Here is a 27,867-nt window from a genome sequence, read left to right on the forward strand (position 1 = left end):
TTATTTTCCACCCATATTATGTTAATATTATAATCAACACCTTGAATAAATATCCCACCAAAACTACAGTCCAATGAAGGGAGTGTGGTCTCTAACAAATAACTGAGGTCATCTCTTTACAGAAGAGAGAGAGTAACTCTGGGTAGGCAAACAAAACAATTTTGGCTATGGCAAGCTTCACTGAGATGAGAAAGAACCTGACCAATTAAAGAACATAATAAAATATACCATATGTATAACAATACAAACATGCTTTTCTGATGACTAAAAGCATGAAAAATAGATTAAAAACTTTATAAAACAGGTGTTATTGCTTTATTGCCTCATTTCTTTGGGGATTTTTAGACTGAAAAGCAGAGATTTGTTTTTTCCACTCAGGTCTTACACTGAAAGTGAAAAGTGAAAGTGCAAGTCGCTCAGTCATGTCCAACTCTTTGCGACCCCATGGCCTATACAGTCCATGAAATTCTCCAGGCCAGAATATTGGAGTGCGTAGCCTTTGCCTTCTCGAGGGGATGTTCCCAACCCAGGGATCATCCCCAGGTCTCCCTCATTGCAGGCGGATTCTTTACCAGCTGAGCCACAAGGGAAGTCCAAGAATACTAGAGTGGGTAAACTATCCCTTCTCCAGGGAGTCTTCCCAATCCAAGAATCAAACTGGGGTCTTCTGCATTGCAGGCAGATTCTTTACCAACTGAGGTATCAGGTCTTATATTACTGTAACTTAAAAGCTAAGATCACGGCAGCCAATGCCATCACTTCATGGCAAATAGATGGGGACAAAGTGGAACCAGTGGCAGATTTTTTTTTTCCTTTAGTGTCCAAAATCACTGTGGACAGTGACCGTAGCCACAAAATTAAAAGACACTTGCTCTTTGAAAGAAAAGATATGACAAACCTAGACAGTGTATCAAAAAAACAGAGACATCACTTTGCCAACAAAGTTCACCCACCTGGTGTCTAGTTCTCCCTCTTTAAGAGGACTGAAATTTGAAGAGTTACCACATGCTTATGCATTTCAATCATGGGCCTCTCCTCCCTCTGTCTCTCCAAGGAACGCTAGTTGTAAAACCCAGTTTATATACAGGATTTTGCAAATACACTTTTAAACCAATGATATACTTGAATAACTTTGTTTCACAACTTTAGATCAAATAGATGTCTATACTTGATATATACCAATTTTTTTTTACTATTTTGCTTAATTGCCTATTGCATAAGTTCATTAGATGAAAATAAATCATTTTGCAAAAGTATCACAAATTCCTAAACATTTAGGTTTGCCAGCCTAGTTCCAAAAGATAGAAGGGTCAAAAAAAAAAAAAAAAAGAAAAGAAAGAAAAGAAAATCATATATGTGTATACATATGTGTATGCATATTTATATGGGTGGCTATATATATTACTCCATGGACACAAAATGGTCCATTTGCAAAGAGCCGTCTTATCAGCATCCCAGCTTAAACAAACCCAAAGAAAAACTTCTTTGTTCAGTCTTTAAAAAATAAAAGCCAATTTCTTAAAAAAAAATACATATGTTACATATATTCATTTGATTTAGATCCAAAAACACATGTGAGTGAAAACACTTTGAGATCAACTTTAGAAAAACTTATATCAATGAGTTTGGCAAAAATAATTTAGCAAGATTTTAAGGCCTCCAGTGAGCCTGCCACTACACAAGGCATTGCTTTTATTGCTCAAAATTTGATTGTAATTTATATTCTGTATTCAGGTCCCTTCTCTTAAACAGAGCCCAGAAGTCAGGTGAGATTCGTCTCCTCACATGAACCCAGACTTAGCTCTCTCTTATATTTTTAAGCTCTTTCACTTCTGTCTTCTAAATAGTTTTCCATACCTGTGTCTCCAGTGTCCTCAACTGATTATCCATTAGGGAAATAGATGGGGAAACGGTAGAAATAGTGTCAGACTTTATTTTTTGGGGCTGCAAAATCACTGCAGATGGTGATTGCAGCCATGAAATTAAAGACGCTTACTCCTTGGAAGGAAAGTTATGACCAACCTAGATAGCATATTCAAAAGCAGAGACATTACTTTGCCAACAAAGGTCCATCTAGTCAAGGCTATGGTTTTTCCAGTAGTCATGTATGGATGTGAGAGTTGGACTGTGAAGAAAGCTGAGAGCTGAAGAATTGATGCTTTTTAACTGTGGTGTTGGAGAAGACTCTTGAGAGTCCCTTGGACTGCAAGGAGATCCAATCAGTCCATTCTAAAGGAGATCAGTCCTGGGTGTTCTTTGGAAGAAATGATGCTGAAGCTGAAAGTCCAGTACTTTGGCCACCTCATGTGAAGAGTTGACTCATTGGAAAAGACTCTGATGCTGGGAGGGATTGGGGGCAGGAGGAGAAGGGGACGACAGAGGATGAGATGGCTGGATGGCATCACTGACTCAATGGATGTGAGTTTGGGTGAGCTCCGGGAGTTGGTGATGGACAGGGAGGCCTGGCGTGCTGCGGTTCATGGGGTTGCAAAGAGTCGGACACAACTGAGCAACTGAACTGAACTGAACACTTCCTTCAGCTCTCCAGTTGAAAGTTTTTTTTTTTTTCCCTTTACTCTCTTTTCTCCTCCCAAATTTAGGAAATATGTAGATTCCAGCATAACCTACCACCATCACATTTTTCCCACTGCATTAAAATGATGTATATTCTTATCTTTTATACAACTGCATTGGAAACTCTGGAAAGACAGTCTAAGTCTTGTTCATCATTTTAAGTGTGCATAGTGGGCAATCCATACATGTGTACTGAATGATGACCTTGCTTACGTGTCTTTCTCCATCTTCTCTCATGCCTGCAACTTCCTTCCTCAAATAAAATGTAGCAGCATCCTTTGTAAAAGCAATTCCTGAAGCCAAACTAGTCTTGTATATACAGTGTCTTTTTTCCCCATGTTTTACACTACTTGGATGTGTTCTAGCCTCTTCATTCTGACCATGTATTCAGCAAGTTGACTGCTGTAACAAGATGTTTCTGTTTTATATTCCTGAGTGCACCACATCTGAAGCAAGTACAAGGTGACTTTGCTGTAACTCAGCAGTCTTTTCAAAATGTCTTTTTCTCCCCTTTTAGGTCCCTGGAACACTGTCATTAAGGGCTGAGAGGTGAAGATACATTAGATAAGAAAATAGCAGACAGGGACCCTGAAGCACTTTAAGAAACCCCAGTCTGCAGGAAATCCTCATCTTGGCTCCAATCATCAGAAAACCTGTTCTTTACCAAAGGTAGGTCCTTCAACCTACATTTCTTAAGATTTTCTACAAATGTCCTTCATAGGAAAGAAAGTTTTGTTTCTCTGTTATATCTAGAGTGTAAAAATACATAAATTTAACTTTCAAAATTGTAACGATCCTACTAGAGTTCTTCTAAATTGAATAATTTTGATAGGAAATACAGTATCTTCTCTATTGTGTCTTCTGTGGGAATTCTGCAGATGACTTATATATTCCAAAGAAGTTTGCTTTAAATGGCATAGTTTGGCAACAGCCTTTCTGATACTTCTGCATCTAGCTGCTGAATCTCTATGAGCATGAGGATTCTGTTTCTCTGGAACAGGGTGCCATTCAGGTCATGAAAATTGAAGCAGAGTAAAATGGATATAACTTTAGTTACTACTGTCTCATTGTCTTCATGAGGGAGATAGATTCAGCATAACAGAGGGTGTTAAAGCAAAAAAAACTTAGGCAATGACACTTGTTAAAGATGGCAAGGCAGACTTTATTAAGGATCACAGCCATAGATTCAGAACCACTACTGTGGGTTTTCACTGTGGGGCATAGAGATTGTACTCTACTCCTAATACAGCATGGGCAAGTGAAAAGTTACTGCCAAGGAAACTACCAAGAGGAAACATCAGAAGTAAGGGAGATAAAATGACCTAGTGGCCAGCAGAGTGTGTGCTGAATAGATATCATCTGGGAAATGGTGGAGGATGAAGGACCTGATTAAGGGTTGGGGGTTATGATTAAACTGACTTACCAGGGTTCTTATTAAAACTAGTACAAGGAAATGTATAGATGTACTTGGAATATCAAACTTCAGTTTTGTTCTGAGACTATTTCACTGTTCAATTTTCTTGAAGGTATGAGAAAGCTTTGGTTGTATTTATCACAGAATCTCTCACGTTATCAAACCACGGTGCTTGAAATTGCAGGACTATTTATCAACATTATCATATCGCTTGAATATTCAATACCTTGGCATAATTCATAAGTATTTATAACAGAAAATTTTCTGAATTGGTATGTGCATAATATGTTTTCTGTATAACATTTGCATGGTATCTTTTGAGAGGCCAAAGCACTCTTTTGTCTCTGAAACCACAGAGGAGTAAATCTGTAACTATATCTCTCTTCTGCTGCTTTCATGCTTTCTCACTCACGTGTCTAGAAATGTAGATGTCTATATATTAAACAAATATGTTTGCCATTGATTTAAAATATGTCAATGTGAGCTAACCATCTTTCGTTTTGTTATTTCTTTTCTAATTCTGCTGTTCTCAAGGTCTCCCCGACTTTTTACCATTTATATCATTATTTTTTGATTCCTCTGAGATTTTTTTGTTGTTGTTCTGATTACATAATTAGGCATTTACACCGTTGTTTCTATTTTCAAATCAAATCTATTTCCCATTCCTTGCAGAATTCCACTGCAGCCTTCCCCTTGCTCAAGCTTTCATGGCCTCTTTCCTGAACTAACACATTTTATCCCTAAGTGGTCGCCACCTCTATATACACAAGCTGAAATTTAGCTCACCCAGGTAAAATTATCAGATTTCTTAAATAGAACTTCCATTTTTTCTACCAGTTTATAAAAATTTAGATGCATTTCGTTATGTTAATTTTAAACTTGAGAAGAATAACATTTACACTGAAACCTCATACACTCAGTACATAGTTTTATATTTAGAAAATGCATAGTTAATGTATCAGGAATGAAATGATTGTATTTTTAAAGGATATAGGTCTATTTTACATACTCAACTCATTAGTTAATTTTAGAATTTAAAACAAATTACAAAGCCTTAGAATTTTCGAGACTTTGGAAGAGAAGTGGAAAGACAGAGGTGGGGGTTGGAGGCACTTTTGAGTAAATTCCTAGTTAGAAAACAAACTCCCAAATGAAATTTTTCTTCCTGAAGATAAAATACACATCTGACGTGTGATAGTTTGATGGAGGGGGCATGACAAGAAGAGTTTCCAGACACTATTGCATTGATAAAAATGAGTAGCAATGGTCTTAAAAAAAAATCAAAATATAAGCTTTCTTAATGGATCTCTTTTATAAAGGAAAGAAAAAAAAAAAGCTGCCAACCTCCACAGTTTTATCAGGGGCCTGGGGCATTATGGTTTACTTCAGCCAATTAAAATAACAATTGCTGCAAGAAATGCTAATAGGAGTACCCTTAAGCTGGTGCATTCCCACCACTCATTGTATAATTAAAACCCTTCAACTTCAAATTTTTATATTGTAATGACTACTTGTACTTCAAAAGAATTTATACAGTAATTTGAAAGAGTATATTCTGTTTACTCCCTTCATTTTCAAATTTTGTTCTTATTGTTTAATCAACTCTTTCTTCAGTATTACAGCCTGAATTCTAACTTTCTTTCCCTACACTTGTAAACTGTTTGTAGGTACCATATTATTATTGTTATTATATAAAAGCCGGCACCGTGCTTGCTATGACTATGATGCGATGTTTCCATAATGAATTTCCAGTGTAAGCTGCTTTATTGCTGACAGCAAAATGATCACTCCAAGCATCCTAACTTGACATATGAAAAATCTCAATGATAATGCTGATTAACATATCTTTTGCATTTAAATTACTGTGTTTTTTTTAAGAAGGGAAAATTATACATTTGGTGGGTTGTTTGCATAGTCAAATAAACATATATCAGGATGTACAATCTAGTAATTAGGTGCATTTATCTACTTGTGACACCACTGGAAAATACTCTGAATGAAGACTCTAGGGGCAAAAATACTTTGACTTCGATTATCATTTCCAAACACGTGACCTTGCATAGCAAAATGAGTGCTTATGCCTAAACAAAGGAAGTGTTCGCCTAAGTGCTTGATTACTTAAGATATAGCCATGTATTTGAAATAAATCTTTATTTCTTTAATAATTCATTCTTTATTTATGGATGTGTTTATCTTATGTGTTATCATTGTAATAGACTCTAATTTATTTGGTAAAAAATACAAGTCTAGAGCATCTCTGTTTTCCTGAGAATGTAGGTATTTAGCGACTGTTTTAGTATTTAAAAGTACCTTGTTGACCAATGTCCAAACAAAGGAGTGCTGAGAAATGCAAGATGTTTCAATATGACATGTATTCTACAAACATAAATGAAATTAAGGTATTGAAGCTTTCAGGGCATATTTCACTCAGGATTAACAATCATCGTTCTGCAGGTTTTTTTAAATGGAAATTCATACACGATCATAATATCTGAGGTTTCTTCCAAAATGTCCAAATGTTACTATAAATATTTACCAGTTCAATGAATAGATTCATTGTATTGGATTCATTGTCTGTCAGCTGCACTGAGTTATGTGATATAAAGGCCTGACCTAAACAGCAAGTCTCACCACCCACTTTAACCCCAGCAGACTCAGTGGGGTTTCAGGTAATGTAAAGGAACCATGCTCTTTCTGAAACTCAGAGTTTCTGATCCACGTTTATGTAACAACTTTCTCTCCTTGATACCGCCTCACTTTAAACATAATAACATAATTGACTTCACTATGTTCATGACAGGCATGTTTTAGTGAATTCTGTTTTAGTGAATTGACAAGAAAGAAAAATTAATTTGTTCTTCTAAAGAGAGGGTGGATCCAGATCCAAAGAAGTGCAGCTTTTGTTCTTGTAGGAATGGGAATGAGCAGAATATCAATCTGAGAACTCAGTTACTACACATCAGAATGAAATGTCAGGGTATAGGGTGAAGGGATTAGATGCTTAGGATAAAGGAATGGCTTGATTAAGAGAGCAAGAAACTTTGAAAAAGTACAGTCAAAATAAAGAATGTCAGATATAACAGTCTTCCATTTATGTCTTCACAAAATCATTAGTTGGAAAAACTCTCATCAGAAAATTTCTCAACAATGCTATTGGAGAATGTGATTTTGTGATATAATAAGATGTATATATATATTTTTTTCATCCTTGGTTCCTGGCACATGGCTCCCCAAATCCGTGTAGTGTCTTGAATGATAGGAGTGGGAAGAGCATCTTTTATTACTCATAAGCCCGTTTCAAGTATATGTTACTGTTAGTCGCTCGGTTGTATCCAACTCTTTGCCACCCCACAGACTAGACTAGCCCACTAGACTCCTCTGTCCATTGGCTTTTCCAGGCAAGACACTGAATGGGTTGCCATTCTCTCCTCCAGGGGATCTTCCCAACCCAGAGACTGAACCCGGGTCTCCTGCATTGCAGGCAGATTCTTTACCATCTGAGCCACCAGGGAAGTTCATGCCTGAGTTTATGATAGAGCGGTGACTCTTAGATGATGGGGGCAAGTTGCTAGAGGCACCAATCATGTGGTTAGAGGGTTAGGACTTCGAGTCCCAATTTCCAACCTTGACTTACTGATTTAATCAAATCAACCATGAATAAGTAATATAACCTCCATAAAAAAAAGTATTTGGACATCTTCCAGGTTGGTGAACAGGTGGAGGTGCTGGGAGGGAATCACATCCAAAGAAGTCATGATGCTCTGTGCACACATTTCCTGTCTTGCCTTATTTACCTCTTCATCTGACTGTTCATCAGTATTCTTTATTAGATCCTTTATGATAAGGTGGTAAATGTCAGTGTTTCCCTGAGTTATGTGAGCTCTTAAAGCAAATTATTGAACCAGAAGAGAGGGTCATACAAACTCCCACTTTACAGCTGACTGAAGTATGGGAGGCCTGGACTTGCGATTGGTATCTGAAGTAAGGGACAGTCTTTGTGGGACTAAGTCCTTTTTCTGTGTGTTCAGAGGTAACTCCAGGTAGCTAGTGTCAGAATTTCTCAACGTGCAGGGAAATTGCTCACAGTTGATGTCAGAATATTATGAGTAGAAAAAGCAGCAGTTTTTCTTTTAGAGGAGAATTTGGAAATTGTTTTATTAGTTTTCTTTATAAACGCATGCAGATCTGATGGCAGGAACTGGTTAAGACTAGGGTAAAAATTTTATTAATCTGCACTGTAGAGATGATTTCTTCTCTTGCCTGTAGCTATGGTTCTTAATTTAGTTGAGCTTCCCACTGCTTATAGTTATGGTTCTCAATTTAATTGAGGGGCCAAAGTCTGAAATACCTAGACAACTTTCAAAATTAGTATTAGAGGATACCTTCAATAAGATTCCATTCCAGTAGAATGGATAAACATGTGCATTTTCAAACTATTCCCCTGATAATTCAGATATGCATTTGTTATTGGCAGAGAGAGACACACACACACTCTTATCATGATGAACAGAAGGATGAAATATACTAATGTTAATTATTATATTTATTGCAGCTGAACACAGTTTTCTTTTTGATATTCAGAAGCAATCAATATTTTAAATATGTTAAATGTGTTTAATACAATACAATATTTTATGGCATCTTTAATCATTTTTTTAATATATGTAATATTTTGTAGTCAATTTTTTTATGTCACTACCTTTGATTAGAGCTAACATAACATTAAATGTAATTCATTGAACATGGCTAGGGGTGGGGAGTGGAGGTAGGATACAAACCAGTGTGACTGAAAGATTATTATATATTTAAGTGGATAGATAACGTGTTTTTTATACAGCCTGAGAATTGCCAGCTAAAATGTTATGTGGGTTACTTGTTAAAATTACAGATTCTTAGTCCTGATAGAATTGTCATAGTTGTTTAGTCACCAAGTCATGTCCATCTCTTTTGCAACCCCATGGACTATACCCCACTAGACTCCTTTGTCCAGGCAAGAATACTGGAGTGTGTTGCCATTTCCTTCTCCAGAGGATCTTGCCGACTCAGGGATCAAATCCGCATCTCCTGCATTGGCAGGTGGATTCTTTACCACTGAGCCACTAGGAAACCACCATTATATTAATAGACTCAGTCCTATGAAATCAGAATCTGCAAGTATGGAGTATGGGAATTTGAATTTTTATAAGATCTAAGTTAAAATCATGCACTATAAACATTGATATCTAACATTTATAACTTCTAGAATTTCAAACTGGTATTCCGAACCACACAATTCAAAATATTAACTTTTATGATGTGCAGGAAATGTTAGCATTCAGTACCTTTGACTGAACAAGAGTAAACCTCTTACTTTGACTTGTCTTAATTCAGAGCTGTTCTATCTTAGCACAATACTCTGCATTAAAACAGAATAGTAATAACAGAAAAAATGATAACAAATAAAAGCAAAATAAAATATAACCATTACTGGATACACATTCATTCATTCAACAGTTGTCTATTAAGTAACTAAAATGCACATAATGGATTCTTAATATTACAGCTGCATTTTTGAAGGTGAAATGACTGGTATTCTACAGCACTTTCTTAATAGTAAAGCTTTACAGTAATTCATTCAATAAGCACATGAAGAGTCCTTAATTTTCTTGATAGTTTAGTCTAAAATATTGTGTTCATTGATTCTTCTGCAAAATTGCCTCAATAATCTTCTTCTCTAAGATGAGAGACTCAAGACACTATTTGGGTATAATGGAATAAAAATATAATTTTAAAATTATTTTGTAACTTTAATTCCAGTTGCCTATAAAAATATGTAAAGCAGTTTGTTGGGTTCTTCAGTTTCTATTAAATGAGAATTAAATTAGGACTTAGCAGAAGCTGATTTTAAAGCTCTAAATTTCCTAAGTAATTGAAATTTTGTAGACCTAGTCTCTTTCTATACAACTGTATGCTTTTATATAATACTTATATTTAGTATTAGAATAATAGTTGGCATTTGCAAATTATCAAAAAACAAATGATTTTATGACAATTATCTAGAAAAATGATCACTTGGAATATGGTATAAATTTATGAGCATTATTTTAAAAATCTAACTTTATATCATATGTAATGATGCAAGTATAGTGCAGCACTTTTAAATTAATTAAAATTAGATTTTACATTATGATATAATAAAAAATCTTGTGGGTATTTATTACAAACACTACTATGAGTTAACCAAAATCAAGCTATATAAATTGGAAGTGTTTCCCCACTAATGCTTATATTTATCTCAAAGTATTGAATATTTTATTTGAAGCTAAATATGTCATTGTTGGGGTTTCTCTGGTGGCTCAGCAGTAAAGAATCCACCTGCAATGCAGGAGACATGGGTTTGATTCCTGGGTTGGGAAGAAACCCTGGAGGAGGGCATAGCAATCCATTCCAGTGTTCTTGCCTGGAGAATCACATGGACAGAGGAGCCTGGCAGGCTACAATCCATGAGGTCAAAAAGAGCCACACATGACTGAATTGACTGAGCATGCATGTATATCATTGTATATGACTAAATTTAAAAGGTGTTATAAAATAGAATGAACCTTTTAAAAGTAAAATAACTTTGAAATCAAGTGAATACATAAGAACCTTTGGGAAAAAATCATTTGGAATTAATAAATCATGGTTGTATAAACTCAAACTTGTAAGACCTAAGTGTAGATATTGCCCAGAATACCTTTACATGGTGTTTTATCTATTTACACCCTTACCATTGCACTTTTATTCTTTACACCTTAAAATTGTTAGTAAAAAAATAATCATATATATATGTTTCATTTAATCATAGGTAATATATTGAGCCAAAATTTAAATGAAATACTCAAGAATAAATTTGGTGAAAAAACTTAAAAAGAATTACAAATTACCTGGAAATAGTACAGTACAGTTGTAAGGGAAGTGATCATAATTTAGCTGTATTAGTAAGATATCTTAACTAATCATTTCAAACATTAAATTATTCAAAGTTAGTCAATCTATTGAAAGACAGTTTCTCCACTTTTCAACCACTTTTATTGCAGATTTTTAGCAGTTTTGTGTTTCTTTGAAAAATTTGTCTACTCATGTCTGCATAATATGCAGGTTATGCTTGCATAAATCATTGCCTTAAATTGTTAACTACCAGAGGACTGTTCAACATGCAGGCTTTCTAGAGGCTTCAACTTATCATGGGAGCAAAACCAGGTATTAGCTAAGAGTTATTGATCTAAAAGTTACAATACAGGGTCCAAAATTCTTCACAATTTAAGCTAGTAAACATTAGTTGAGTTTGTCTACACGTCTTCCATATATGCATCTTACCTTCCAGGCAAGAACATTTCATTTTTTCTTTATACAATGACTATCAGTTGACCTACCTGTGATCAGATAGCTTGACCACACCTTAGGCTTCTTCAGTGAGAAGATATTCCCTTGGCTAAATAGTAGTTAATTTATGGATGAGTAATTGGGGCTTCCCTCATAGCTCAGTTGGTAAATAATCTGCCTGCAACGCAGGAGACCTGGGTTCAATCCCTGGGTCGGGAAGATCCCCTGAAGAAGGAAATGGCAACCCACTCCAATATTCTTGCCTGGAGAATCCCACGGACAGAGTAGCCTGGCAGGCTACAGTCCATGGGGTCACAAGAGTCAGACATGACTTAGCGACTAAATCACCACCACCAGATAATCTAAACCTGACTAATTAGATCATGTGGGCTTAAATTGTTGATTAAACAGAACTGCTTTAAGTAAACTTTGAGACACCTAAGATCATAGAAAGAAAGTCTAAGGACTTCTACCCACCATTTTGTCATCAAGGAGACACATACTTAATAAATGGATGAAATGAAGCAAAGCAAAAGACAACAAGACTGAGTTCTGGAATTATGATCTAAATCCACCTATTCCAGAAGCTGGAACTATCACTGGCCTATTCAGTTATGTAAGCCAATAATTTCATACATAAAAATGAATTTATCACAATTGAATTGGAAATTTTTCTTAGGAGTTTAAAAATTTTGGCTGTTACACGTTCATTATTCAGCATCAATAATTTACGTTGCTTACGATAGTTTGAATACTTTCTGGTAGTGCTTTTGAGCCAAAAAACTTGACTAATTTACCAAGCATCTGATCTATACCTGTTACTTTTTCACATCTGACCCATAATCAAATTGAAATGGACATAGTATTTCCAGGAAATAATTTGCCTTTCATGTATCTGGTGTGTCTATATTTCTATTGTTTCCTCCACTTGGAAAGTGCTATGCTGTCAGAACTTTCTGCAACTTTCTGCAACTTTCTGCAGTATTCTTCTTTACTAGGTACACATAATCACTAAATACTGTAAATGTGACTTGTCTCAACTGGGAGGTCCCTAAATGGACGTAAATGAACATTGCCTTTCAAAGATTCTGTATGAAAAATTTAAGTGCAGTATCTCATTAACATTTTTATATTGATTGCCCACTGAAATGACAATATTTTGGTCTTATTTAACTGGAAAACCTTTCTGATTAAAATCAATTTCAAGTACATCTTTTTGCTTATGACACTGTGAAAGTGCTGCACTCAATATGCCAGCAAATTTGGAAAACTCAGCCGTGGCCACAGGACTGGAAAAGGTCAGTTTTCGTTCCAATCCCAAAGAAAGGCAATGCCAAAGTTGGCAATGTGTGCCAACTACCACACAATTGCACTCATCTCACACGATGGTAAAGTAGTGCTTAAAATTCTCCAAGCCAGGCTTCAGCAATACGTGAAACATGAACTTCGAGATGTTCAAGCTGGTTTTAGAAAAGGCAAAGGAACCAGAGATCAAATTGCCAACATCCGCTGGATCACTGAAAAAGCAAGAGAACTCCAGAAAAACATCTATTTCTGCTTTATGACTATGCCAAAACCTTTGACTGTGTGGATCACAATAAACTCCGGAAAATTCTGAAGAGATGGAAATACCAGACCACCTGACCTGCCTCTTAAGAAACCTGTATGCAGGTCAGGAAGCAACAGTTAAAACTGGACATGGAACAACAGACTGGTTCCAAATAGGACAAGGAGTATGTCAAGGCTGTATATTGTCACCCTGCTTATTTAACTTATATGCAGAGTACATCATGAGAAACGCTGGGCTGGAAGAAGCACAAGCTGGAATCAAGATTGCTGGGAGAAATATCAATAACCTCAGATATGCAGATGACACCACCTTATGGCAGAAAGTAAAGAAGAACTAAAGAGCCTCTTGTTGAAAGTGAAAGAAGAGAGTGAAAAAATTGGCTTAAAGCTCAACATTCAGAAAACAAAGATCATAGCATCCGGTCCCATCACTTCATGGCAAATAGATGGGGAAACAGTGGAAACAGTGGCTGACTTTATTTTTCGGAGCTCCAAGATTGCTGCAGATGGTGACTGCAGCCATGAAATTAAAAGACGCTTACTCCTTGGAAGGAAAGTTATGACCAGCCTAAACAGCATATTAAAAAGCAGAAGCATTACTTTGCCAACAAATGTCCGTCTAGTCAATACATGGTTTTTCCAGTAGTCATGTATGGATGTGAGAGTTGGACTACATAGAAAGCTGAGCACTGAAGAATTGATGCTTTTGAACTGTGGTGTTGGAGAAGACTCTTGAGAGTCCCTTGGACTGCAAGGAGATCCAACCAGTCCATTCTAAAGAAGATCAGTCCTGGGTGTTCTTTGGAAGGACTGATGTTGAAGCTGAAATTCCAATATTTTGGCCACCTGATGCGAAGAGCTGACTCATTTGAAAAGACCGTGATGCTGGGAAAGATTGAGGGCAGGAGGAGAAGGGGACGACAGAGGATGAGATGGTTGGATGGCATCACTGACTTGATGTACATGGGTTTGGGTGGACTCTGGGAGTTGGTGTTGGACAGGGAGGCCTGTCGTGCTGCCGTTCATGGGGTCGCAGAGTCGGACATGACTGAGCGACTGAAATAAACTGAACTAGAATTTTTAAATTAGATTTGTGTCTTGCATTATATTTCTCTTGACAGACTTAATCTAAAAACATGCTTTGAGTAGTTTATAGACTTTTTTCCTGTTCCCCTCTCCTATGTCCAAATTATCAAAACATCCTCAGGCTTTGTGAACTGTGCTAGTAGGTTTATAGCACCACTTACACTATCTTTGAAGTACATTTGATCACCACTTGTAGATTCTTCTTGAGAACAGAGATGATCATATTGGTCAGTGTGACCCCTGCAGCAGTAACAGAGTGACCTGAAGGGTCATTTTCGTTTATTTTGCTTTCAGCTTATTTGATGGTAAAGGGTTTTGGCTTTTGATAATCAGAGGTAGGGTCATCAAATCGAAGGCTGACAGATACCATTTAAGTATAGTAAATGATGAGAGTCAGAATGGATTAGACAAATGGGGACTATAGAATCTCTGGTAAACTGAACAGCAAATGCTCCATATGAAAGGAACAGTAGACATTTAGCCAACTTTGGCCATGCAGGTGTTCCAGTGTAATGATGCCAGATTTTCAAGTTTTTCAAGAGAAACTCAAAATGCACATCCATAACTCCTTAATGCTCTTTAAAATTGGCATTATAATATAAACGTTTTACAAATATTTGCGATCAGAAATACCACCATGGACTAGCTCTGGCACACGGGCCACCCAGACTTGGCCTGAGGTTTTCACGTCCAGAAGTTCCCTTCTTTGTTTTAGAATTTGTAGTTTTTTATAGTTAAGGATAATGTAAGGCGAAGCTGCATATTAGTCCCAGACTGATTAGTAACAGACTGAAAAGAAAACCACAGGAATACAAAGTTTCTGACTATCCTTCATGTTATTGAGTCTGCCACTCTCTGTAATTAGGGGATGGCATTAATCATTAATTAGAAAAGAAACCCTAAGTGAACAGTGTGAGATATCTCCATGGGAACACCACTGGCTTAGTCTCAATAAGAAAGATTGAGGAGTACATAACAGATGTAGTGTGCATCTCTGTAGGTCTGATTTAGGTAGCTAATATTCTATCTGTGTGAAAACTAAATAAAACACATTGTTTCCCTTCTGTGTTTAGCCATATTTTCTCTTTCAGCCTTTTCTTTTCAATCTTTGGTGATATTTTCTGTTTGAATGTGGTAGTCCGACCTATAGTACTCATAGGAGTGAAATATCTTCTCTACCTGCAACATCAAACACTGAAACAAAAGAGCAGTTGTACTGAGTTCATTGCGATTCACTGAGAAGTGCTGCCCACCTGCCGAGCAGGTGAAAATTTCCTGCCGGTTTCTCATTTAGGGAAAACCTCTTGGCTTATGCCTCAAGAACTGTACAAGCCTCTAAAGAGTGGTAGTGAGTACTAGATAGTTTTTTTTTTTTCTTTTTTTGCCTATAGAGATAGTTAAGTTATACAATGGAATAAGGATCCGAGAATTAATGAGGAAAGAAAAAGAGAGATGTGATGGACTTAGCAGTCTGGGTCTTTTTCTAACAAGCTGTCCTCTTGTTTTTTTACCCATCTGCCGTGGAGTTTGAAATACCACCTTGCTAGAGAAGTGCATAAAGCAGAGTATGTTACCACTTGTCTCATCTTACAAGCCAGCTCCATTTTACCTTACATTTGAGCAGAAATATTTTCACTTATTCCTCTAAAATCATTTATTTGTGTCAGATCTTTACATCAAATCTTGAGAAAACCCCATATCAGATATAAGCAATCAGTGATTGTCTGGATATATTCAGGGAATAGATAGATGATTTTGGTGAAATTGCTTAATTTAAAAAGTTGGGAAACACAAGCGAATTCTAGAGACCTGAATAGATTAAGTTTCTTAACATGACAGAGAATGTGATCATACCTATACACTCACGATGATTAAAAACAGCGAAACTTTCTCTGTGCCAGACACAGGTGTAAGGGCTTACTGTAAATGATCTCATCTGCTCTTCCTAGCATGCGGAAGACACTGTTCTTGTCCCTATTTTATAGGAACTTAAAATGGTTAAACAATATGTCAATGGATCTCACTATCACCCAGCTAGTAATTAGTGGTCTAGGACTTGAATTAAATTGGCTCTGACTCCGTAATTAACTCCTATAGATAACAATAGTAAAGTAGTAGTAGCAACCACTTGCAGCGCATTTACTATGATCCAGGGTCTGTTGTAAACACTTTACATGTATTAACTATTTAATCACAAGAATGCTTTGAAGTAGGTATTATTATTATCTTCATTTGACAGAGCAGGAAACTGAGTTGCAGAAACATAATGCAATGTGTCCACTTAACTCCAATAATTTTTTTAATGTGAGATAGAGCACACAACCTAAAGCAAGCCTTTCTGAATCTAAAATCTTACATTTATAAGACAAATAATAGCTCCTAAATACCAAATAGATGGTATTTCCAAAAAATATTTGCAAGGGAAGGCGATTTTCTTCTATCAACTCCAGCAACACAGTTAAGTTATATATTATCAATATTTCTTGCTTTGAAAACTTGGAGCCTGGTAATAGTTACTTTAGTTACTATCCCTTTGCTGTAATACAAGAGTCTCTCTTTGTCAAGGTCCCAAATAATTTAAAGACAACTTATCTTTATTATTGTTAAGTTCTTAAGATTCTCTTCATCAATTTTTGTTTGACCTTCTGTTGGTGGTTTCTGTACTGACCTTAAATTCCATCTGCTACTACAACTGTAGGTACTGAGTTTCTCTTACAAACAATAATAATAAATTATGTATATACATGTATATATAGCACACACATATGTATGATTGAATAATTACTAACGCATTTCAAAAATGTTTCTGTTGTTCAAATTAAAATTGATATTTAAAAAGCAAGCTCACATTCCTGAAGCCTGCAGGATAAGAAATAAATGATCCAAAGAATAATAACCAAAGTGTGAACTATGGATCTTATGGTATCTGATCTAATAGTTTGAAATATATATAGATTCCCTTTCATGAAAGTAAGTAAGTCAGTTGAAGGATTGAACTGGAGTGACTAATGCAGTATAGCAATAGAACTGTGTCCTTCTTTCCCCCCCACTTAAAAATAATGATAGGTTCTTCTGGAACCTGCTTAAGTAAGTGACACTCGTAGAGATAGATTGCTATGCTGTGACATATGGTGTGCTGGTATTGCGGTTGTATTGTAGAGATTATTACTAGCAGCAAGATTTTATAGTTATTGCCTGTCAAAGCTGGTGTTTTAATCACTATCATCAACACCGCCTTCAGGTTTTACCTCATCTTCTATCCAGCAAGCCAGGCCAGTGTGTCATCCAAAGAGAGACTCATTGGTTTGGGCCTGTTATTTCATTAAGATATATATTTGAGGGGGACAAGTGAAAGATGATTTTTACAAGGAGGGAAAAAATGCTCTCCTGGAAAGAAGAATTTAAGGACTGCAATTATTGATCTGAGGAGGTGTAATACCAGTTAGTTTGTGAAGAATCCATAAGCCTGCCTTGGAGATGAGGGAGGGCTAAGGGGATGCAGGTGTTTCCTCTTGTTCCTGAGAGCAATTAAGAGATCCAAATTATTTCCACTGTTACCTAATAAGGCAACAAGTGTCACCTGATGAGGTTAATTCCCAGCACTATTAATGTAAACATTGCTCAGCTTCTTCAGTTCACTGGCATTTTGTGTATTTCGCAGCCTCAGAGAGGAGAGGTGAAAGATGCAAACCATCGGTAACTAAAAGTCACAAGTGAAGGAGTAAATGGAAATGAGTTAGGGATCCTTTGGCATTTGACCTTTAGTTATCTGGGAGCATCCCTGGTGACTCAAGCGGTAAAGAACACACCTGCCAATGCAGGAGATGCAGGAGACGTGGGCTTGATCCCTGGGTCAGGAAGATCTCCTGGAGAAGGAAATGCAACCCACTCCAGTAATTTTGCCTGGAAAATCCCATGGACAGAGGAGCCTGGTGTGCTATAGTCCATGGGCTGGCAAAGAGTCAAACATGACTAAGCACATCAGAGCAACAGTATTTTATTATAGTTAAAAAAGAAAGTGAATTCAAGTAACCCTTTATGTGAACCAAATCCCACCCTGACATCACCCCCAAGGTTTTCAAAGCTAACTATTCCTAGTGTCAATTATCAGTTTTACAAGGTAGAATACACTCCAATATTTTCATTTTGTTTTGTTTAGAGGGAAACTAGACTATTTCCTCAAATCCTTTTCTTCCTCCTATTGAAATATAAATCTGGTGGAAAAGCTTTGACAGTGAAAGGTACAGCTGTGGGGCTCTTTTCCCCTTTGTTACAATTGACCTCTTTCCTGGCACATTAGATTCAGCCTCAGACTTAAATTGCAAGGTGTTATGAATAACGTGTGACTCACTTCAGGCTGGGCTGGTAGAGTTCTTCTTTCCCAGCTTCTCAGCACATAGCACCTCCTAAAAAGCCAAGAGAGACAAATTTCTCATTTATGGAGCACAGCAGGTCAGCCCCTTCCATATGCTCAAGATTTGTGGCTTGTGTCACAGGCAGCCCATTCTCATCCTTCAAGTCCTAATAGTTCAAGAGCCTCAAATCCCTTTGAACCCAGATTAAATGGATTCTGGAAAACATGCTACCATGTGTGGGGGTGTAATGTTCTCTTGAAGTACAGTGCATCCTGAGCCTTCCTAGACTACCCTTTGCCTATCTATCTAGTTGGTCTATTTATCATCGAAAAATGGTGTGTGTGGATGACTATGTGTATATGCGTATTTATGTATAATTCAGCATGCATATTTGTATCATTTTACTCTCTTGGCAAGCATACTTCAAGACTTGGCTTTCTCAGCCAAAATGAGTTTCACAATTTAAATATAATGCCACATCACTTTCTTGCCAAGTACGGGGGACACATTGAGATGTTTTCTCCTGACTGAGCTCAGCCTGCAAGTATTATAGGACATTCCCACTGCAGTGTGATCCTAAAGGAAGAAACACCTAATCTCTGGAACCATTCTTGATGCAGTATCAAGAGACAAGAAGTCCTCTTAATCTCCTTTCCATTGGGATCAGCATTTCAAGAAAGTATCCCCAATATCCTAGCTTATCTTTATGCTATTTTTTCTTTTACATAAAGAGTAAACATTTTAGATAAACATTTTAAGCTCTTCCCAGTTTGGTGGTAACTTAAATGGACTCTTTGTTTAAGGTAATATTTTAAAAATCCTTGTTAAATATGATTATTAAAAGCATCTTCTAGCCTCAGAGGTCAGTGAACAAATCTGTTCTGGATATTATTGTTTCTATAGAACCAGCGTCCCTTCTTCACTTAGGAATAAAACTACCATATGACCCAGCAATCCCACTGCTGGGCATATACCCTGAGAAAAGCAGAATTCAAAAATACACATGTAGCCCATTGTTCACTCTAGTACTATTTATAATAACCAGGACATGGAAGCCACCTAGATGTTCATTGACAGATGAATCGATAAAGAAGTAGTGGCACATATATACAATGGAGTATAACTCAGCCATAAAAAAGAACACATTTAAGTCAGTTCTAATGAAGTGGATGAACCTAGAGCCTGTTATACAGAGTGATACTTCACTATCACTATAGTGATACTTCTCTATTCAGAAGGAGAAAAACAAATATCATATATTGACGTGTATAAATGGAATCTAGAAAAATCATACTGATGAACCCATTTGCAGGGCAGGAATAGAGGTGCAGGCAGAATGGACAGATTTGTGGACACAGTGGGGTAAGGAGAGGGTGTGATGAATTGAGAGAGTAGCATTGAAACATATATATATATTACCATGCATAAAACAACTAGTGGGAAGTTGCTATATAACAGAGGGAGCTCAACCTGGTGCCTTGTGACAACCTAGAGGCATGGGATGGGGGGTAGGGAGTGGGAGGGAGGTTTCAAAGGGAGTGGATTATATCTATACTTATAGCTGGTTCACATTGTTGTACGGCAGAAAGCAACACAACATTGTAAAGCAGTTATCCTCCAATTAAAAATAAATTTTAAAAAAGAACCCATCTTCCTTCCATCTTCCCACTAGTTGGAGAAACTTTCCTTTGATTAATATTGCTGTTTCTGATGTCATCATAGTAGGGAAGACAATTTTTCATTATTAGTGATTTTGAAAATGTTCTTGGCATTCCTTATATACTCATTCTTCCATGTAAAATTTAGTATACATTTTATAATTTGTATTTCCCTATGAAGTGTTAGTCATTCAGTTGTGTCCGACTCTTTTTGACCTCCTGGACTGCAGCCTGCCAGGGTCTTCTGTCCATGGAATTCTCTAGGCAAGAATACTGGAGTGGGTTGCCATTCCTCATATTCTACCAAAAATGAAATTTTTGACTGATACATATTTCTTTTTTTTTCTTCATATATATATTTTATTGAAGTATAGTTGACTTACAGTGTTTCAGGTGCACAGCAAGGTAATTCAGTTATACATATACATTGTTTATATTATTTTTCAGATTATTTTCCATTATAGGTTATTACAAAATATTGACTATAGTTTCCCGTGCTATACAGTTAACCTTTGTTGCTTGTGTTGCATATCTATTTTTTTCTGAATTTTAGATATAAGAAAGAGGAGGATTATACCTCAACACTTTATTTTTTTTATTTATTTATTTTTTTATTTGATAAATTTAAATTGACTGATACATATTTCTATCGTTTAAATAATTGAGGGAAAATTGCAATATTCCCATCTTGATTATCTCCATTTTTACCTTGGTGAGGATCTCTATTGGGGCTTCCCTGGTGGCTCAGATGGTAAATGCGGGAGACCTGGGTTTGATCGCTGGGTGGGAAAGATCCCCTGGAGAAGGAAATGGCAACCCACTCCAGTACTCTTGCCTGGAAAATCCCATGGATGGAGGAGCCTGGTAGGCTACAGTACGTGGGTTTTCAAAGAGTCGGACATGACTGAGCGACTTCATCATCCAAGGCTCTCTATCGATTCAATTCCTATTTTAAGTTTTATAGTTTCCTATTTTATAGATCACTTATTTAGCTTATTTCTGTGACATTAAATTTTGTTGCTCTTGTGAATAAAATCTTTTCCTTACACATTTTCTAACTGGATATTGATAATGTTAATAAAGCTACTGACTGTAAATCTTGTAACATTATTTTGTTAATTGTGAAAGATTTGAGTTCATTCATTTTACACAGGTATAATCATATCATCTGTGTATGGATAATAATTAAAAATGATTAAGCTCTTATTTTCAGTATTTCCCTTATGTTCTCAATCATTATTATTTGCCAAGATGCCTCTCAGATCTTCCTAATATGAACATACCCTACGCATACTGTAAGAACCAGGTTAAACACTTTCTCTATAATGAAGAACAGTCCACTAATATCAACAATAAGTAATATCCTCTTTCTTGAAATATCAATATCATATTACCTCTCCTAGAGTTTATAGCATCTTTATTTTGTGTGTTGTGCTTTTATATTTAACTTCTTTTATGTACTAGAAGACAAGAGTTCATGCCCTTGCTGTCAATACAGTCCCTAAAAATTTGTATAATAAATATATATTTCATTTGGTATTTAGAATTTTCTCTTCAACAAAATGAAGATAACAGTAGCACTGACCTGTAAAGTTGTGTTAATAATATTATAATGGCATAAGTAAATTAATAACCTAAAAGTATTATTATTAAATATGCATAGCATAATTTTCCTTTATAAAAGTATGTCACTATTTCTTCTACATTTTAAAATATCTCCCACCAACTATGTCTTGTGTGGAAGAGATCTTTGGTGTTGAAGAGTCATTCCAGAACCATTTAGGATTGTATTGGCACTGTACATTTTTCCAGCTTGTTAGTTTTTTCATAGGGCAGGCTGTCTATTTTACTAAAAAGTAAAATTGTGCCCTTGAATTTCCTCAAAAGGTTTGAATGGGTGCCATGCACAGGTAGTGATTTATCTACTTCAAGTTTGCCTGTTCATCTACTTGGTCTTCTGTGCTTTAGCATGATTAGATCTGTACCCCCTACCTGCCCAGTTCAAAAGCATTTTGAACTTAAATTTCACTAAAGTCTTTACAGTGTAGACTGTGTGTGTGTGTGTGTGTGTGTGTGTTAGTTGCTCAGTCGTGTCCAACTCTTTGCAATCCCATGGACCATAGCCTGCCAAGTTCCTCTGTCCATGGGATTTCCCAGGCAAGAATACTAGAGTGGCTTGCCATTCCCTTCTCCAGGGAATCTTCCCAACCCAGGGATCAAACCTAGGTCTCCTGCATTGCAGACAGATTCTTTACCATCTGAGCCACCAGGGAAGTCTAAATTATTTTGTTTCACACTATAGCCTTTTTATCTTAATGTATCTTTTATTTAAGGACCACTGAATAGGCACACTGGTTCTCTAGAAGACGTATTGCTAATTTTGAAATATCTGCAAAATTACTAATTAGATAACCTTACTTGTCATTTTTCGTATCTAATTTGAACTCACTTACTCATAATATATGTTTCATTATTCATCTCACCTTGATCACCTTTCCTCTTTAAGTGTTATATTTATCACTTGACATAACCATTTGGTAGCTTTGTGAAACTGTCAATTGTTTTGTGACCTGTATCATATGGTCCCCTTCCCCAGGGTTTCCAAAAAGTTTTTCATACATTCTTTAGGTCTCCTATTTTTATTTTGCTTTTTTTTTTTTTTTTTTATAAATTTTATTCTTCTATTTAATGCCCTTATTTAGTTATAGTGTTTTCCATTCTCACATTCCAAGAATTAGAGTGACTTAATTACTTGCTAGTCACATGTTATTTCCAGCACAAATTGGGTCTTTTTATTTGTGTCTATTTTATGTAACAATATTAGCTGAAAGGAGCTCTAAAATGAAAATAGAAGGCAATAATGAAAATGATTCATTAATTAAGCAGATACCCCATGGGTAGGCAGTATGCTAGACAGTTAATACTAGAAACATGATAGCAATTCTGCAGGATACATGAAATCACAGGGGCTGATCTGGTGAGTGCTGCATGGGTACAGACACTATTCTACACACTCGACCTGAATTGGGCTTCCCTGTTGACTCAGACAGTAAAGAATCTATCTGCAATGTGGAAGACTCAGATTTGATCCCTGGGTCAGGAAGATCCCTTGGAGGAGGGCGTGGCAACCCACTCCAGTATTTTTAGTTGGAGAATTCCATGTATGGAGGCTACAGTCCATGAGGTCTCAAACAATCAGACACGACTGAGTGACTCTCACAACAACAGTCACACATTGAGGGGAAAGGGTGTTTCTCTCTCTCTGTTTTGTGTTTTTTTTTTTTTTTTTTTGATTTTTGCTTTTTCTTATTTTTAAAATTCATTTATTTTAAATTGAAGAATAATTTGTTTCTGCCATACATCATCATGAATCAGCCATAGGTACACATACATCTCCTCCCTCTTGAACCACCCTCCCAACCCCCCACCCCCCACCCCCTGTCTAGATTGTCACAGAGCCCTAGTTTGGATCTCTTTTAATTTTTGTTTTCTCTTTCTTTCATCAGGGTCATGAATAGTTGGTAGGTTATGTGGTAGCTTTATGTCCTGTACCAGGTCACCCAGATGATGGGGCAAATATATCTGAAATCCAGTCTGTTTTCTGCTTTCTAAGATAAACTGGATTGTGTCTACTCAGAGTCAAGGGTAACTTTGGTAATTTACAGAAAGTCATTGTTCGTGCTAAATGTGATATTTCCCCTCATCTGGAGACTGTTTTTTTTTTTTAAGATAAAAGAAAAAAATTGAGAAAAATGGATAAAAGAAAGAAAAAAAAGGAGGAAGAAAGGAAAGAGGTAAAATGAGAAAAGGAAAAAGATAAGTGAACTATTCTTTTCTAAAAATAATTAATTCTATTCCTATTTTTCTTCTTTATACAAGTAAATAGTAACCAGTATTGGTCTTAGAGATGCATGGCAATGAAAGGAACTGCAAATTTCCCTCAATTCTTTGAGCTCTTTCTGAGTTACATGCCAGTTATTTTATAACTTGACACATCAAAATTTTTTTATTTTTTTCTTAATTTATTGTTATTGTAGGATAATTGCTTTACAGAATTTTGTTGTTTTCTGTCAAACCTCAACATGAATCAGCCATAGGTATACATATATCCGCTCCCTTTTGAACCTCCCTCCCATCTCCCTTCCCACCCCACCCCTCTAGGTTGATACAGAGCCCCTGTTTGAGTTTCCTGAGCCATCAGCAAATTCCCATTGGCTATCTAATTTATATATGGTAATGTAAGTTTCCATGTTACTCTTTCATACATCTCACCCTCTCCTCCCCTCTCCCCAGGTCCATAAGTCTATTCTCTATGTTTCTCCATTGCCGCCCTGTAAATAAATTCTTCAGAGCCATTTTTCTGTATTCCGTATATGTGCATTAGAATACAATATTTATCTTTCTCTAAGACTCACTTCACTCTGTATAATAGATTCTAGGTTCATCTGCCTCATCAGAACTGATACAAATGTGTTCCATTTAATGGCTGAGTAATATTCCATTGTGTATATGTACCACAGCTTCTTTATCCATTCATCTGTTGTCGATGGACATCTAGATTGCTTCCATGTTCTAGCTATTGTAAATAGTGCTGCAATGAACAATGGGATACATGTGTCTTTTTCAACCTTGGTTTCCTCAGGGTATATGCCTAGGAGTGGGACTGGTGAGTCATATCATATGGTGGTTTTATTCCTAGTTTTTTAAGGAATCTTCATACCATCTTCCATAGTGGTTGTATCAATTTATATTCCCACAAACAGTGCAACAGTGTTCCCTTTTCTCCACACCCTCTCCAGCATTTACTGTTTGTAGACTTTTTGATGGTGGCCATTCTGACTGGTGTGAGGTGATATCTCATTGTGGTTTTGATTTGCATATCTCTAATAATGAACAGTGTTGAGCATCTTTTCATGTGTTTGTTAGCTGTCTGTATGTCTTCTTTGGAGAAATGTCTGTTTAGGTCTTTTCCCCACTTTTTGATTGGGTTGTTTGTTTTCCTGGTATTGAATTGTATGAGATGCTTGTATATTTTGGAAATTAACCCTTTGTCAGTTGTTTCATTTGCTATTATTTTCTCCCATTCCAAGGGCTGTCTTTTCACCTGGCTTATAGTTTCTTTTTCTGTGCAAGAGCTTTTAAGTTTAATCAGGTCCCACTTGTTTACTTTTGTTTTTATTTCTGTTACTCTAGGAGGTGGGTCGTAGAGGATCTTGCTTTGATTGATGTTATCGAGTGTTCTGCCTATGTTTTCCTCTAAGAGTTTTATAGTTTCTGGTCTTACATTTAGGTCTTTAATCCATTTTGAGTCTATCTTTTGTGTATGGTGTTAGGAAGTGTTCTAATTTCATTCTTTTACATGTAGCTGTCCAGTTTTCCCAGCACCATTTATTGAAGAGGCTGTCTTTGCCCCATTGTATATTCTTGCCTCCTTTGTCAAAAATAAAGTACCCATAGGTGCATGGACTTATTTCTGGGCTTTCTGTCTTGTTCCATTGGTCTCTATTTCTGTTTTTGTGCCAGTACCATTCATTCCTGATGACTGTAGCTTTGTAGTGTAATCTGAAGTCAGGAAGCTTGATTCCTCCAGCTCCATTCTTCTTTCTCAAGACTGCTTTGGCTATTCGGGGTCTTTTGTGTTTCCATATGAATTGTTAAATTTTTTTTCTAGTTCTGTGAAAAATGCCATTGGTGATTTGATAGGGATCAGTGAACTACCATTGAATATTACTTTTGCAAAATAATTACTTGGGGGTGGTTAATAACATTGACAGAGGAGCCTGGTGGGCGTCTATGGGGTTGCAAAGAGTTGGTATGACTGAGTGACAAACACAAAAAATGAATATAATATATTGTATTTTCTTTGTGATGTCTATTATAATAGAAATTATGATTAAAAAGCTGGGAATATTCCCACAAGTAGATATTTGGATTATTTATAATGTGTGTCTCTGCAACTTTGAAAGTTTTCTTAGTACACAAGTATTGAACTAATTATTTTTTTTATCACTTCTCTTTAGGGATCATGAAGCAATGTGATTTATTTAATTTGAAAATACTGTTTAAAATACATTTTGGTAAATATTTCAATTTTAAGGAAAATTGATTTTATAATTAAGTACCCTATAATGTTTAAAATATCTGCTGAAGCATATGTATAGATACATTTGATATTTTTACAGAGCCTGAAATATTTAAATAGCTTAATATAGATATATTGATGGTAATAAAACCATGAGAGTTGATTTCATCATTTGTTCATTAGTAACCACTTTAAATATACATCAAAACACTATTAAATCATTGATGAGGTTTTTCATTAAAGAGACTGATGATAAAGATAATATCTTTAAAAGCTTAATGTAAATATATATCAATGGATGTACTTAATTTATTTTTATCAGTGATTTTTACTGACATATAACACATACAGAAGAGTTTACTCGGCATAAGTTCAGTGAAGTTTTACAATGTGAACATGCATATCATGCAATTACCAACCAGATTAAAAGCTAGACCATTACTATTACATCACTTAGCTTGTTTAAACCAAAGGGAACCATTACCCTGATATCTGATGTTACTGTCTATAGATTAGTTCTATTTATAAATTTTGCTCTTTGACTATTATATTAAATAGTATGTTTGTAAAAATCATCTATGTTGCATTAAGTATCTTTCCTTTCATTTTCATACTTTACAAGAGTTGGTATGAAGTTACAATTTATTTACCCATCTTATTATTGATGGACTTTTAGTTGTTTTCCAGGTTTTGTTATTACAAATGGTGCAGCCAAGAACAAACTTATATGTGCCATTTGGGCATATACATGTACATATCTATTGTGTATTCTCCTCAAGTGCAATTACTGAGTCACAGGCTATTTCTATATTCACTTTTTCTTCCCTGCTCTCTTGCTCCCTTTCTTTCTTCCCTCCCCCACCCCCTCTCCTTCATACTTTCTTTTCTCTCTCTCTCTCTCTCTGTTTCTTTCAGAATTCTTTTCTGGTAACTCTAGGTCTTGATTTATTAAAAAATATATATTAAAGTATACAAGTACTATTAGCATTTTCCATGTAATGCTAAGATATTAGAACACGTTAACTCTGCCTCATTTCCAATTTTTGCTATCATGCTTTATTTTTCTGCACATATTTTAAAAAAATATATTGTTATTGTTCATATTTCAATTGGATTCACCCACTTATTGACATTTCCCTGTCTCTTCGTTTTTGTTATCTTATATAGGAAATACATTTCATAAATGGAAGCATTTTTATTCTGATTGAGTAACACCTTTTAGCATCACTTTTACTGTTTGTATGCTGGAAAAATGCACTCCTTTTTGGAAATATCTTTACTTTCTTGCAGATGCTCAGTCACTAAGTTGCATCTGACTCTTTGAAATCCCGTGGACTGTAGCCCACCAGGCTCCTCTGTCCATGGGATTTCCCAGGCAAGAATAATGGAGTGGGTTGCCATTTCCTTCTTCAGGGGCTCTTCATGACCCAGTAATCACACCCCCATCTCCTGCATTGGTAAGCAGATTCTTTACCACTGAGCCACCTGGGAAACTCATCTTTACTTTACTTTTAATTTATTATTTTAAATTATTCTTTTACTAATCTGGCGGTATATACACATGGTACTGATCTAAGAACTTCATAGGATTTATAGTGAAAAGTAAACCTTGCTGCACAACAAGTCAGTTAGCTGCCTTTACCAGAGGCAACCACTTTTACCAGTTTCTTGTGAAAGTTGAAAGTATTCTATGCATCAGTGAATATATTGCAATACCTACCCAGTCTTCCAATTATCTATTTTATATTCTTTATACCTATTTTCATCTATCTATATACAAACGGT

The 27,867-nt window shown here is 36.0% G+C and overlaps 1 long non-coding RNA gene across 22 annotated transcripts in view; it reads left to right on the forward strand.

The window, feature by feature from the left end:
- The window catches only part of LOC147369852 (uncharacterized), a 1,128,106-nt gene that overhangs the window by 9,761 nt on the left and 1,090,478 nt on the right, over positions 1–27,867 (forward strand). For all 22 annotated transcript variants that reach the window (XR_015167976.1, XR_015167967.1, XR_015167966.1 and 19 more), the window contains one exon: positions 3,092–3,243. This is a non-coding gene — a long non-coding RNA (uncharacterized LOC147369852). The remainder of the gene's footprint in view (positions 1–3,091; positions 3,244–27,867) is intronic.

Source organism: Bos grunniens, chromosome 7, assembly GCF_055505025.1.
Source record: "Bos grunniens cultivar Pamir isolate PY7600 chromosome 7, Bosgru_T2T1.0, whole genome shotgun sequence".
In the NCBI taxonomy this organism is placed as follows: Eukaryota; Metazoa; Chordata; class Mammalia; order Artiodactyla; family Bovidae; genus Bos; species Bos grunniens.